This window comes from Homalodisca vitripennis, chromosome 5, assembly GCF_021130785.1.
Source record: "Homalodisca vitripennis isolate AUS2020 chromosome 5, UT_GWSS_2.1, whole genome shotgun sequence".
Classification (NCBI taxonomy): Eukaryota; Metazoa; Arthropoda; class Insecta; order Hemiptera; family Cicadellidae; genus Homalodisca; species Homalodisca vitripennis.
The window spans coordinates 162,247,773-162,260,642 of record NC_060211.1 but is presented as its reverse complement, the minus strand read 5'-3'; positions in this window follow the sequence as shown (position 1 = coordinate 162,260,642).

The following is a 12,870-nucleotide window of genomic DNA, read 5'->3' as shown; positions in this document are numbered from 1 at the left end:
GATATCGCCACTTCTCCCAACACTGATGACTGTTCTATTTTGCACCCCCCTTCCCCCTATCTGTCTACCAAATTTAATAATGTAATAATCTATGAAACGATGTGCCATGCAAGCTAAAATCTGTTGCCACTTAAGCCATTTCACTTTTAGATTGCGCATTACAAAGCGATAAACCGGGAATTGTAAAAATATTACAGAAAAGTATCGATTATATTATATTTATCCAACATTGGCAATGACAAAAATACACAATATTTAAACTTAATTCATCAAAATGAGATCGTTATTAGAAGTTTGAAATGGATTACATCTCTTCACAATGATGGTACGATAGAATAGTCTAGTATCTATAAATTGCCTCACAGGACAAATTTCCGTGATATAGGCCTAATTCCCAAGCACAGTATACCATTTTTACAACTGATTTGGCATTCTAAGTTATCGGACTGCTTTAAAAAGAAAATAGATTAATTATAAAAGGTTATTGTTACTAAATATAATAAAAACTATTTTCTTTGCAACTGTGACCATTTGTAGCATGCATGGTTGCACAACAGCGGTAGCGACCGATCGGACTTGTGACGTCATCAAGCCACTCTACACGCTATGCAATCATCGTTGCACAGATTCTGAAATTTATGCAGCGATCGCGTAGTGTGTGGGAGATTGTACAGGCTTGTTTTGATAGATGCACGATGAATGATGATGCCAATCTTTCTCTGAAATATCATCAAATCTGCACTGAATGGTAAACGGACTGTAGGTCCACGTCATAAAACTGCCGGAAGCATTTCCTACCTACTTCTTAAGGGGTGGACAGTGGGTCCCAGGCCGGGATCGTGGACCCACTGTCCGACTCACGGGTTTCATTTGACGAGGGGTTGACAGGGGATCTTCATACTCATTCTGCAGCACTTGAACGAGTGTTCCAGCTCTATACTCTACATCTGCTAAATATTGTTCATTTAAAACCTATCGTTAGCGGCATTATGTAAGCTAGTATGTCTCTGTAGGCAATACGTTTCGTTATTATTTATTTTTTATTTATAGGCAAGAGCCACTATTTAAAGTAATAACATATTTTGTTTTCGTATCGTTACCTATTTAAAGTAATTTTAAACGACTATAAATGTGATATATTAGATATAACCTATTGGTTTTTTTTAATAATCAAGTGTTAATAAAACAATTCTATTAACTTGTACTACGTGAAGAGTCTACTCGTAGATACATTATTAGGGCCTATACTAACTATGGACCAAGAGGAGGAATAATTAATACTTAATTACTGTAGATGTTTATGATTCATTAGGATAATGCCGAATTACTCAGATAATAATATAGTGATGTGTGGAATTTGTTCAAATATAATTCAAATTAGCAATCTACTTCATATGTGATAGCTTGGGTTTTTGTTTGAGTAAATATTTACTGCCTTAGCAGTCTACGCTGTGCGAGTGTAATGGAATCATCACTGATCACAATGAAGAATGAGCGCAGGTATAAAAACTAATACACGGCCAGGTCAGTTTTTAAAAGTAGGACAGTTAGTCCACGGGTGTCGGCGTGGACTAACTGTCCTACCCTGCAGAAAAGTGACGTCAGACACCCTCGTCAAAACTAGGCGTGGACCTACAGTCCTACAATCGCACTGAATACAGAGTCGATTCGTTTTTTTATCAGTGGCGCGACGTACTATTCTGAACTTTTATTCACAATAGCCAGCGGAAGGATGATAATTATAAAACCGTAACAAAAGCCTATTTTAATTCTAGCGACTAGTAGGGCCTACCTTGCCGGCTCTATATGTTTTGAAGGTTCTTTGCAATACATTTCACTGTTTTTGATCTTTATTTCTTAGTTTCCATATATTTCTGAATTTTATCCTCTGCAATGTGCCTTGCCGCCCCAAAAATCTGCCATCCAAGGCTTTATCCTTTTGTAAATCCAGTTCTGCCAAATTTAAAAATTGGTTATAATACAGTTAAACAAAAAATCTGTGTTGCACTAAAAGTTTGTTTAACATGTGCTATATAACAGTTCAACTACTGATGAAAGTTGAAATATTAATTTAATTCCTCAAAATTAATATTATTGGCTGAGCGTTATGGAAGCTTATCACTCGTAACGCTGGAAAATTTATTTTGTCTGTCCGCACAATATTTAAAAATAATAACTGACATACCGTATAGACTTTAAATTTTGGATTGAAGCTTCATTTCTATTGATTCCCCGAGAATATCATGTCACATCTCAGATGCAAAAAAAGGTAAGCATAAAAAGACTTCACTCTTTCAAAATCTGTCACAGAGCTGACTGTAGTGTAAAAGAAGCAGAATTTAACTTTCTCTAATTGGTGTTCTACATGTTCATTCCATTTTAGATGCCTCTCTGTAACTATACCGAGGAATTTAGAAACATGAACTATATATACCACCAAAGCAGGAAAATTTAAACTTTGTAATGAATTGTTTGAAAATTGTGGGAGTTTATCACTTTCCTTTTATTTTTATTTGGCCATTACTGCTGAAACAGTGACACTAGTGCGGTGTAATCTGTCAATAGTGTAACAGAAGTTCTTATAAATAAAAAAAAAAAAAACTGTGCAATAATGATCCTTGATGAAATCCATGCAGAACTTATTCCCAGGATGAAAAATGCGTTTCCATTGGGCATCAATACAATGAAACTTTTGTTTTCTATTTAAATAAATAATAAATAAAAATGTCTTTTTATTAGAGCGTTTCTAAGTATACAAACTTCTTTACAGAACAACTCAAGTCAATTCTACAACATACGCAAAATACTATAATTTAAATTAAGCTAACATTAAATACTACATACAAATAAATCATTGAAACTATATTAAATGGCTACTTACAGGAACAAAATCTACTCACATAATTTAGTTTTAATACTTTTATTAAATGAAGCTAAGTTGACTAGACTTTTGAGGCAATCGGGAAGGTCGTTGTACAATTTTGGCCCGAAATAGGAGAAACTCTTCCTTCCGAGCTCTAAATGTACTCTAGGAAGATGAAGACTTCCTCCGTGACGAGACACCCTTTGTGACACTTGATCCCGATACAGTAGTCTCTCCTTAAGGTACTGGGGTTCCTCAAGGGTTAGGATCTTGTGGGCCATACAAGTAGTCAGTACTCCACAGACCGCTTCCATCGGCATTAAGTTCGCAGCATCACGATGGGAGGATACATGTCATGATCAAATTTGCGGAGAGAGAACACAAAACGCACAGCTGAGTTTTGAACTCGCTGTATTCTGGCGATGTCCCCTTTTGAAATACTGTTCCCATAAGCCGGATAGCAGTAGTAGAATACTGACAAAACCAAAGACTGAACTATCTGCAATTTTGCAGACTCAGGGAGTAAAGATCTAAACCTGTAGAGACCCCGCAGTCGCCCTAGGGCGCGTTGAGTAGCATGCGTGACATGATCGGAGAACGAGAGCTCACTGTCAAGTACGACGCCCAGTGTTTTCACCTTGTCGCAGACTTGCAAACTCACGCCCCCGAGCACAACACCCACACCCCTCGCTCTCAGGGTCTCTACAAGATCACGTGGTGCTATGTGCAACACACTACACTTGTCTATGTTCAGCCTCAAACCATTTACAGACGACCAGGCGAAAATCGCCTTGAGGTCAGCATTGATCCGAAACAGAGCGTCCTCAGCAAAGGAAGCATCATAAGACAAGTGCAGCTGGCAGTCATCGGCGTACAGGTGCACGTTGCAGTTCTGCACACAGCTGGGGAAATCAGAAGTGTACAGATTGAACAACACAGGACCAAGACAACTGCCCTGAGGCACTCCTCGACGCCTGAAGAGTGGAGAAGATGTCTCATTTCCCAACCTTGTCACCTGACTTCTTCCACTCATGTAAGATTGTACCCATTCAATGACATTTTCACCAAAACTGTAGGACTTCATCTTGGCTATCAGCAACTCGTGGTTAATTGCGTCAAATGCTTGAGAGAAATCAAGTAATACCAAAGAGCTGCACTTTCCTGCATCTTTAGAGTCAATTAAATCACTAAACATGTTTGCTAAAGCCGAGCAAGTACTATGGTTTTTCCTGAAGCCGGATTGAGTTTTTGGCAATACCTTGTTTTCTTCAATGTATTCTACAATTTGGCTAGTAATAACCTTCTCCAAAATCTTTGATATTGCAGGTAAAATCGAAATTGGTCTTAAATTCTGGACACTTTTAGGGGCAGGTATCTTGGGAAGTGGCACAACGATACTTTTTTTCCATCGTTCAGGAAAGTCGCCTGATGAAAGAGATACATTAATGAGATGCGTTATAGCTTTCAGCGCATACGGACTCACAACTTTGATCATATCTATAGATATTTCATCAATTCCTACTGCTTTTGACTTGATGCTATTCATTGCAGCTCTTACATCATTATCGTCTGCAGGTGAAAACTGAAATATAGTCTCTGAACTGTTGTTACTGTTCTCTTTCAATCTTTCTATTAGTTCTTCACTTGCTTCAATACTATTACCCATTTCAACAAAATATTTGTTCATATCGTTGATATCCAAGCTGTGTGGTATAGTTCTGTTTGTAGACTCGGTTGCAACATCACACCTTTTCAAGCATCTCCAAAACTCCTTTGGGTCCTTGTTTGAAGCAAGTTTTTCAGAGAAAAATTCTTTCTTTGCTCTCCATACCAAGTTGTTCACTGCATTCCTTAGGGTTTTATAGTTGGTCCAATCTTCAGTGTTTCTAGATTTTACGTACTTGTTTCTCGCTCGGTTCTTAATTTTTATAAGTTGTTTCAAGTCGGCAATCATCCAAGGAGATTTCTTTCTAGTTACCCTCTTGCATACTATGGGAGCTTGCTTATCAAATACTTCTGTTATTTTCCCAGTAATAAACTCTTCGATTTCGTTTACGTTTTGCATCTGTATTACGCTATCCCAATTTGCACTGGATACCTCTCTAAGAGTTTCAGCAATGCCAAACTTAGAGAAGCTTCTATATTTTATTATTTTGGCAGCTCTTTTCTTTTCTGCAAAATATTTCACAGTATATATTAGCTTGTGGTCCGTGATCTTCACCCCTCTTTTGTCCATAATGCTAGGCGCATCAATAACGCCGCTCTTCTCAACTTCAACAGATCTATCCACGAATATGTGGTCTATTAATGTACTTGACGTGTTCGCCACTCTCGTTGGCTCGTTGATGAGTTGAACTGCATTGTTTTCCTTCGAGAGTCGGCGCAAATATACTGCTTCGCTGCAAGTCTTCGATGAGAGATCGATGTTGAAATCGCCTAAACAGATGATGGAGTTGACCCCAACAGCCAAGTTCACAAAGAGGGAATGAAACAAGTCAGCGAAGTAGGAGTACCTCACAGTTGGAGGTCTGTATACTGTACATAGGCCGAGCCTTAACCCTTTTACCTTTAGCACAACACTTAGAGCCCCTAATGCTGGATTGACATCATCACCGAGAGAACACACATCAAAAGGTATGCCCCATTTGATGTACAGAGCAACACCCCTACCAGTGACCTGGCTGGAGTGCTCACCCTGAACACCAATAGTGCGATCCCTCCTCAGCATAGTGTAGCCCAGTATGTTATAGTTATCTGAAGGCGTGGCCGGATGTAGCCAAGTCTCAGAGACAGCAAACACGTCATAATCAAAATCATGCACCAACGCACACAGCTCGTCAAAACCTGTGTTTAACGATCTCGCATTCAAATGCGCAATTCTGAGACGGTCCCCGTCCCCCCTCCAGCAAGTTTCCCGAACACTGAGAGGCATCAGCTTCCTCAGGAGCTCCATGGTTGCCGTCAACCTGCTCAGTGTCCGGACTCAGGCCAGAGGTTACGACAGGCTCATCATGGTCACTAGGGGAGGTAACTGACGACTTCAGTACACCACGAATGGTCTCCACAAAGAGACCTCCCAAGCGAGATGCGCCCCTTCGGTTGAAGTGAACGCCATCGCGTGAGAGGTCCCTACGACTAACACAGGTATTGGCCATCGTTCAGTGAAACAAGAAAACAGTAACACTACGTTTCGAGATCTGCAATCTGATCTCTTCTTCAGGTAAAGAAGAGGTATTGGCCTCGACGAATTCAACGCCAAAATTGATGCACATGACTTCAAGTTGAGCGTTGAAATCATACAAGGCCTTATACCCTATGTCTCGTCGGATCAAGACACTGTTTAGAACTATTTTTGTTCCAGGAAAATGGGTCTTAGCCACAAACAGCAACTCCGCCATGCTGTGAAGAGCCTCGCGCTTTCCGTGACCTCCATTATAGCCTGGACCTCCCCGATAACCCCTTTTAATTAAGATTATTACATCCTACATGCAAATAAATAACATTTAAACTTACACCTACATAACCTAACAGAACACTTTTAATGTCAACTATTTTTCCGCCCGGGCAGCACTCCACAAAAGCACCTTTCATCTGACAGTCCTTGGTTGAATGTCTAAGGTGAGAATCTCCTACAATCAAGACAGTGTTAAACTCTCTGTGACAGGCAATGTGTGTGTCTGTACTGATGGAGGGTGCTGGAGGTGTGGTGGCAGGGTGGTCCACTCTGCTGCAGGCTTGCTTGCTCGGCCCTGGATTACTCGGAGGAACAGTGGAAGTCGATGCCTGGTTACAGATCTTTTCCGACATTTACATTACTTACAATGGACAGCTCCGCCAAGATGTCATCTCCAACCGAAGATCGTCTCTGCTTGGCTCGGGATTCAGCCCTCCTCAGCTCCGCTCGCAGGCACTTCACGTCCGCCTCCAGCACCTCCAGTATTGTTAGAAGGTTCTTTCGATCTGCTGAAAGAGTCGTTATTTTTGCTTCATAGTCTGCAATTAAAACATCAGTTTCCAAACGTTCGTCCAGCATACTACGAAGCCTTAAATTTTCCGTCTTACAGTGAGATAATTGTTCAGTAAGGCTGGTCACTTCAGTTTCAAACTGATCCTCAATTTCGCAGCAAGCTAAAGATTTGTCTTTAAAACTGATGTCAAGGTTCTTACATCTATCCTCAGCAGATGTGAGTTTGCCCTGTAAAGAATCAACTTCAGACTTTAACTCGGAATTAGCTTTAGAAACGTCATTTAATTTGCTCAAAAGTGAGGTTATGTGTGGACCCAATTTTTCCACTGCGTCTTCACCAGCATTTTCAATCATTGCCTTGAGTTCACTGTAAAACTCTGAGGCTAAGTCAATAATTTCTTGATCTATGAAGAAGAGCCCGTCAATGAAAGAGAGCAATTGACGAGATCTGGTCAGAGGCGCCATTTTGTTTACTATGATTAATATTTAAATACAACTACTTGGTCTGACTAAAAGATGACTTCCAACTAAAATAAATATTATGTCTTAAGATTAAAAAAAAAGTCTGGAACAATAAACGTCAAAGGGATAATATTAATTAATTTAGTACTTAAATTCAAACAAAACCCACAATAAATTGCGACAACATCTAATTATGAAATGAATAACAAATTAAACGTACAGTAAATAAATTATTAATATAGTAGCTAATAACAATTAAACATTGAACACAACAAATGTAAGCTATTATAAATTATGTCATTTTTAAGACTAGAAATCACTCATGAAAGTACTGGGCAATGTTTTGTATGCAGGCAAGCTTATTAATAGTCTGTGTAAAATTGAAGGCGCCAAGACAATGCTTCCGCGACGCAGCTAGAGTTTTGCAGACTACGACGGGCGGGAATTGTTAGTGGGGCTTCTCCCGGCAGTAGGCAGCGACTCAGATCAGATGCGCAGTCCGCCTGATAACAGCTATCAAGTCCGCTCCTTGTCAGCCGGCCTCTCTTGTTAGTGACGATGTTACAACATTTACATTACTTACAATGAGCTCTGATGATAGCTGCTCGAGTAATAATCACGTCAAGGTTTAATCAAAATGTCCAGAGGCACTCACTATCATCAGCAGTCAGTGAAAAATTAATAAAAAGCATTTAAATACAGAGCGATACAAATACTTGACTATTCAGACAGACCAGGTCTGCCAATCACCAATCACATATTTGACAAGTATGACCACAATCAATCATTGACTTTTCTATGAAGACTGTGTAGTAATTAATTTTCTGATCCATACCGTAAAAAGATCTGATAGATCATATAAAATTGAGGCAGTAATTTGTTTTTTGTCAATGACATTTAAAAGCTGAGTCGTATAAATTGTAAACTGCTGATTTTGACGAATTTTTAATGAACAAAATGTATGTTTGCATAAAATAATGTGGTATTTCAGAATACAAGATGTCATGATTTTTGTTCAAAGATATTTTATAAAATATGTAAAAGAGATACCATATAGTCTGTATTTGAAACATCCCTCTTCTCATGTTTTAAGTGGTTCAACTATTGGGTCATTTTTATTTTTCTGGGAAACTTCATTGATTATGACTGTTTATACACTGAGGTTAAAATGCCATTCCAACCAGTAGAGTTTTTATTTTTAAGGACCACTATAATACTGTGAATTTCATAAAGATTAGTTGGTAATCAAAATATTTTTGGATATATTTGTTTATTTTCTATAAAATTTGCATAGATAAAAGGATTTTTTGTAGTTTTCTTGTTGATAGCCAAAGTTACATATTCTGTCTCTTTGGTGATCAGCTTGCCTGATTCAGCAGGTAACCTCCCACATAACTTTAAACTTATTTCTTGCACCTGACATACGCAAGAGATCCTCTTAGCAACATTAATTACCTTTTTCAGTACGTCTTGTAATGAGCAGTAAGTTCTACAATAGCTCACTTGTTCATATTTTTTAGTAAGTTTTTAGGACTTATAATAGATAAAAATTTAGCTTGGGATAAAAATGTAGATCATGTTACTAATAAGATGTCTACTGGTCTATATGCATTGCGACAAATGGCAAAAATTAGTAATTTACATACACTGAAATTAATATATTTCTCATTGATCCACTCACATTTAGCTTACAGAATAAGCATTTATGGAGCAACAACAATAAGCAATTTAGATAGGCTATTGGTCCTACAAAAAAAATCTTTGAGAATCATGAAAAATTTAAGATATACAGATTCTGTTAAACATATTTTTTCTGAACTTGGAATTCTGATAGTATATGGTTTACACATATTTGAATCAATATTTTATGTAAAACAATTTTTTGATCCGATACTAAAAACCAATAAACATACATATAATACTCGTTTTAATAGACATATCGATCAACACAATCTCGAATTTTACAAAAAAAAAACATATTACAGAGGTGTTAAATATTTACATAATTTACCAACAAAATTTATAATGGAAACAGGTCTGTTAAAATTTAAAAAAGAAGTAAAAGATTATTTAACTAATTTGTCTCTATATTCTTTTGAGAAATATTTCAATACAAAAACCGATTAATTCATTTAAAGAAGAATTGAAGATACATTGTTAAGATGTTACGATTTTTTTTACTTATATTTTAAAATTAATATTAGTATTTAGTTTTATTTCAGTGACGCTATTCTTTGTACCTTGTACATACGAGCCTCACAGCAGGAAACATCCACGCACTCTTTACACTTTCAATATCAACACAGAAATTTTCAACAATTTCACTTAACTGGGTACACTTTTCTCACTACCATCGTATTACAGAATAAAGTAGTTTGACTATTGACTATGACTATGACCATATATGAGCCTTGTGTTCATATTGACCTTTGATCCCAAAAGTCATCCAAGAGTTTTGCAAGTGATGCCATAAGTCATTCAAGAGGGAGAGCATTGCTTATTTTTAAAGCTTTGTGGTATGAATGGGAAAGATTCATTAAATTATTATAAAAGAAATTAAAGTTGTTCAAAATATTAGAATTGTAATTAAACACTTAAAAGTGTAATGCAAAACTTTTTTTTTTTTTTAATTTCTCCTGAATATGTTGTTTTATGCACTAATTTTGCAACTGCATATTAGTCCGGTCAATTTAGACATTGACCCTTGCAAAAATTCCCAGAGAAAGCTGAAAAATTTGCATAGATGTTAGGGACACCATTGTTATGAAATTGTGAAAAGTCCCCATCGACCCCATGTCTGCAAAATTTTTTATTCAAGGTCAAATTTCATAAAATGGGTTTTTATACATTTTCAGCGAAAACGATTAGTTTTGTGATAAAATATGCCACACAAAAATTGTAGATCATGCAATTATCTACAAAAATTTCCCTTACGCTTTTTTTCATAACGCTAACCATTTTTGAGAAAAAACCATTACAAGATTTTCTTACGCCGTATTGTCTATAAATAATCTATGTACACATTTCCATGCCACCTATGAGGTAGTGTACCTAGCGCGTTGTTTTTAATGTAGTTTCCACAGTAGGCCTATCCCACAGTATATTTCAGTAAAATTTAATGAATGTTTGGTTATTCTTCTTCTTTTCAGTCGTTGCACTCTTGTCAGAGCGGTCATTGTCGATCAGGTACAGCTTGAGTGACCAAGTTCCATTATACTTGGTTGTAAACATATTTTATCTGTCATTAATTATTTCTTCTTCTTCCTGTTTTCTAGTGCAGGTGGAAAGAAGCATGTGGGTTGTTTCCAATACATTATTGACATGCTTCCACCCCATTGTCCTGGGTCTAGTTGATTACCAAACCACACCTGAAACCTGGTAATATACACGATAAAAATGTTGGTGAGCAGAAGCCGCAGTTGGAGGGAAGCCAGCTAATTGCACAGGTGTTTTATTACGTGTTTGTTTTGCAAAAGATAAGTAACGTGATTTGTCTATGGAAGTAATTTTGTGGAGCTCCATATACAGACAGAAGAAAACAAATTACGTTGAAGATATAGTTTTCTGGTGAAGAGTTGATATCTTCAAAAGCTTGTGCACAAGAAATAAAACTTTATTTTTCAAACAATTAAAAATTTGATTTTTTTTACCCCTTCCAAACATTGCTGATGTTGTATCAAAGCCAGTCAAAGCACGTAAAACAGTATATGATTGAACCGACTGAATATCTTCTCGAATAATTGCTGCCGCAGTTTCTAGGAACTTCAATCGTTCTTCTTTGCCTTTAGGTTTTTTTTACTTTTCAATCCAAGCTTGATTGATTAATTATAATAATTACCAAGAAAATATACAAATGTTAATTGTCCTTGTTTCTCAGTAATAATGACTCTATTACCATAATTTAACTTCAATCGTAATTTAATTGTTCTGTTATCAACACTTACATTTGTACAAATATGTTTTAAATTCCTGTAACGTAAACTGGCAGTCATCACTACTTTCAATATATAAAAATATTTTCTCCATGGCGAGATTCAATGCTTCATCTTGAGGACGACCGACTTGGCCTCCAGTGGTCGGGTTTAAAAATGAAACAAAGCAATCATTATGGTACTTAGCTTCAGCAGCAACTAAATCATGTTCAAACCTATGCCTGTAACAATAACTTTTGCGGTGTCATCAGAACAAGACTGAGCTGCTTTCATAACTGAGTCTTTAAATGAAAGATTGTAACGTTACAAATTTTACGACGAGAGATTTCTGTGCTTGTTTCTTTTTGTATTCCTCATTCAAACTCATCACCGCAAAATAAACATAAATTTTTTTAAATAAAAAATATGACTCACTTACACGTGCTCTAGTACGAAGAGGACTTTTTTAGATGTACTAGCTAATTCCTCTTCATGTTGCCGTTTTGCTGCTGCAATTGTACTCTTTCGACTGTATTGTTTGTGACACTGCCACATGAATAAGTGTCACTGAATTTACGTTCTACAAGTAATCAGTAAATTGATCCCCCTCTTGAATACTCACGTTAATTAACGTCTTCATGCTGCAATCAACAGTAACACATTCACTTGAAGATCAAAGTTTAGAGCAAATAAAACAGAATTGCGACATATTTACATCAAAAAGTGAATACAGCACAAACTTTTAGCAGAGAATATTTTAAATAAGTACATGTTTTCACTACAAAGAAATTTTCAAGACTAACGGTGATGTAGATGCGACCTCAGGAAAGCAGGTAGACAGAACGGTCACGCGAAACAATGGAAAGGCAGGTAGTTGTTCAAGTGCACATGGTCCCTTAAAATTTAGAGACTCCGTTTTTTTTTTACATCATATTCTCAGAATTATCGGTCTATATGAATGTATTAGTCTTGCAGACTCATAGTTTTACTTATATTTCAATCCCAATGATGTCATAGGCAGCTTAGTCCTGCTTATTATGGACAATACAGCGTAAGATTTTGTAATTGCTTTTTCTAAAAAATGGTTAGTGTTATGAAAAAAAGCGTAAGGGCAATTTGTGTAGATAATTGTATGATCTACAATGTTTGTCTGACATATTTTATCATAAAACTAACCTTTACGCTGAAAAATTCAAAAAACCCATTTTTACGAAATTTGACCTTGAATAAAACTTTTTGCAGACATGGGATCGATGGGGACTTTTCACAATTTCATAACAATGGTGTCCCTAACATCTATGCAAATTTTCAGCTTTCTGGGAATTAATGCACGGTTGTACCTATTTTTGGGCTAAATTTACCAGACTATATGACAAAAATAACATTTTATGACCTGAAAAACTGGGTTCATATGTATGTCTGGACACAAAATTTGTTTTATTACCAATTTCAGTTGAAGTCTGTCATGTCACTCTTGTGGGTTCAAAAAGTTTACTTTGACTAAACATTTTAATTTTTTAATTAAAAAAATTTTTTTTTGAATTCCTGCAAATGTCTCTTTGTAGAAATAAGGTCAACATTTGTTTCAGATTTAAGAAACAACAATGAAAATACTGTTTTTCTATGCATTTTTGTGATCAGGATCTGCCAATCAATACAGTACACCA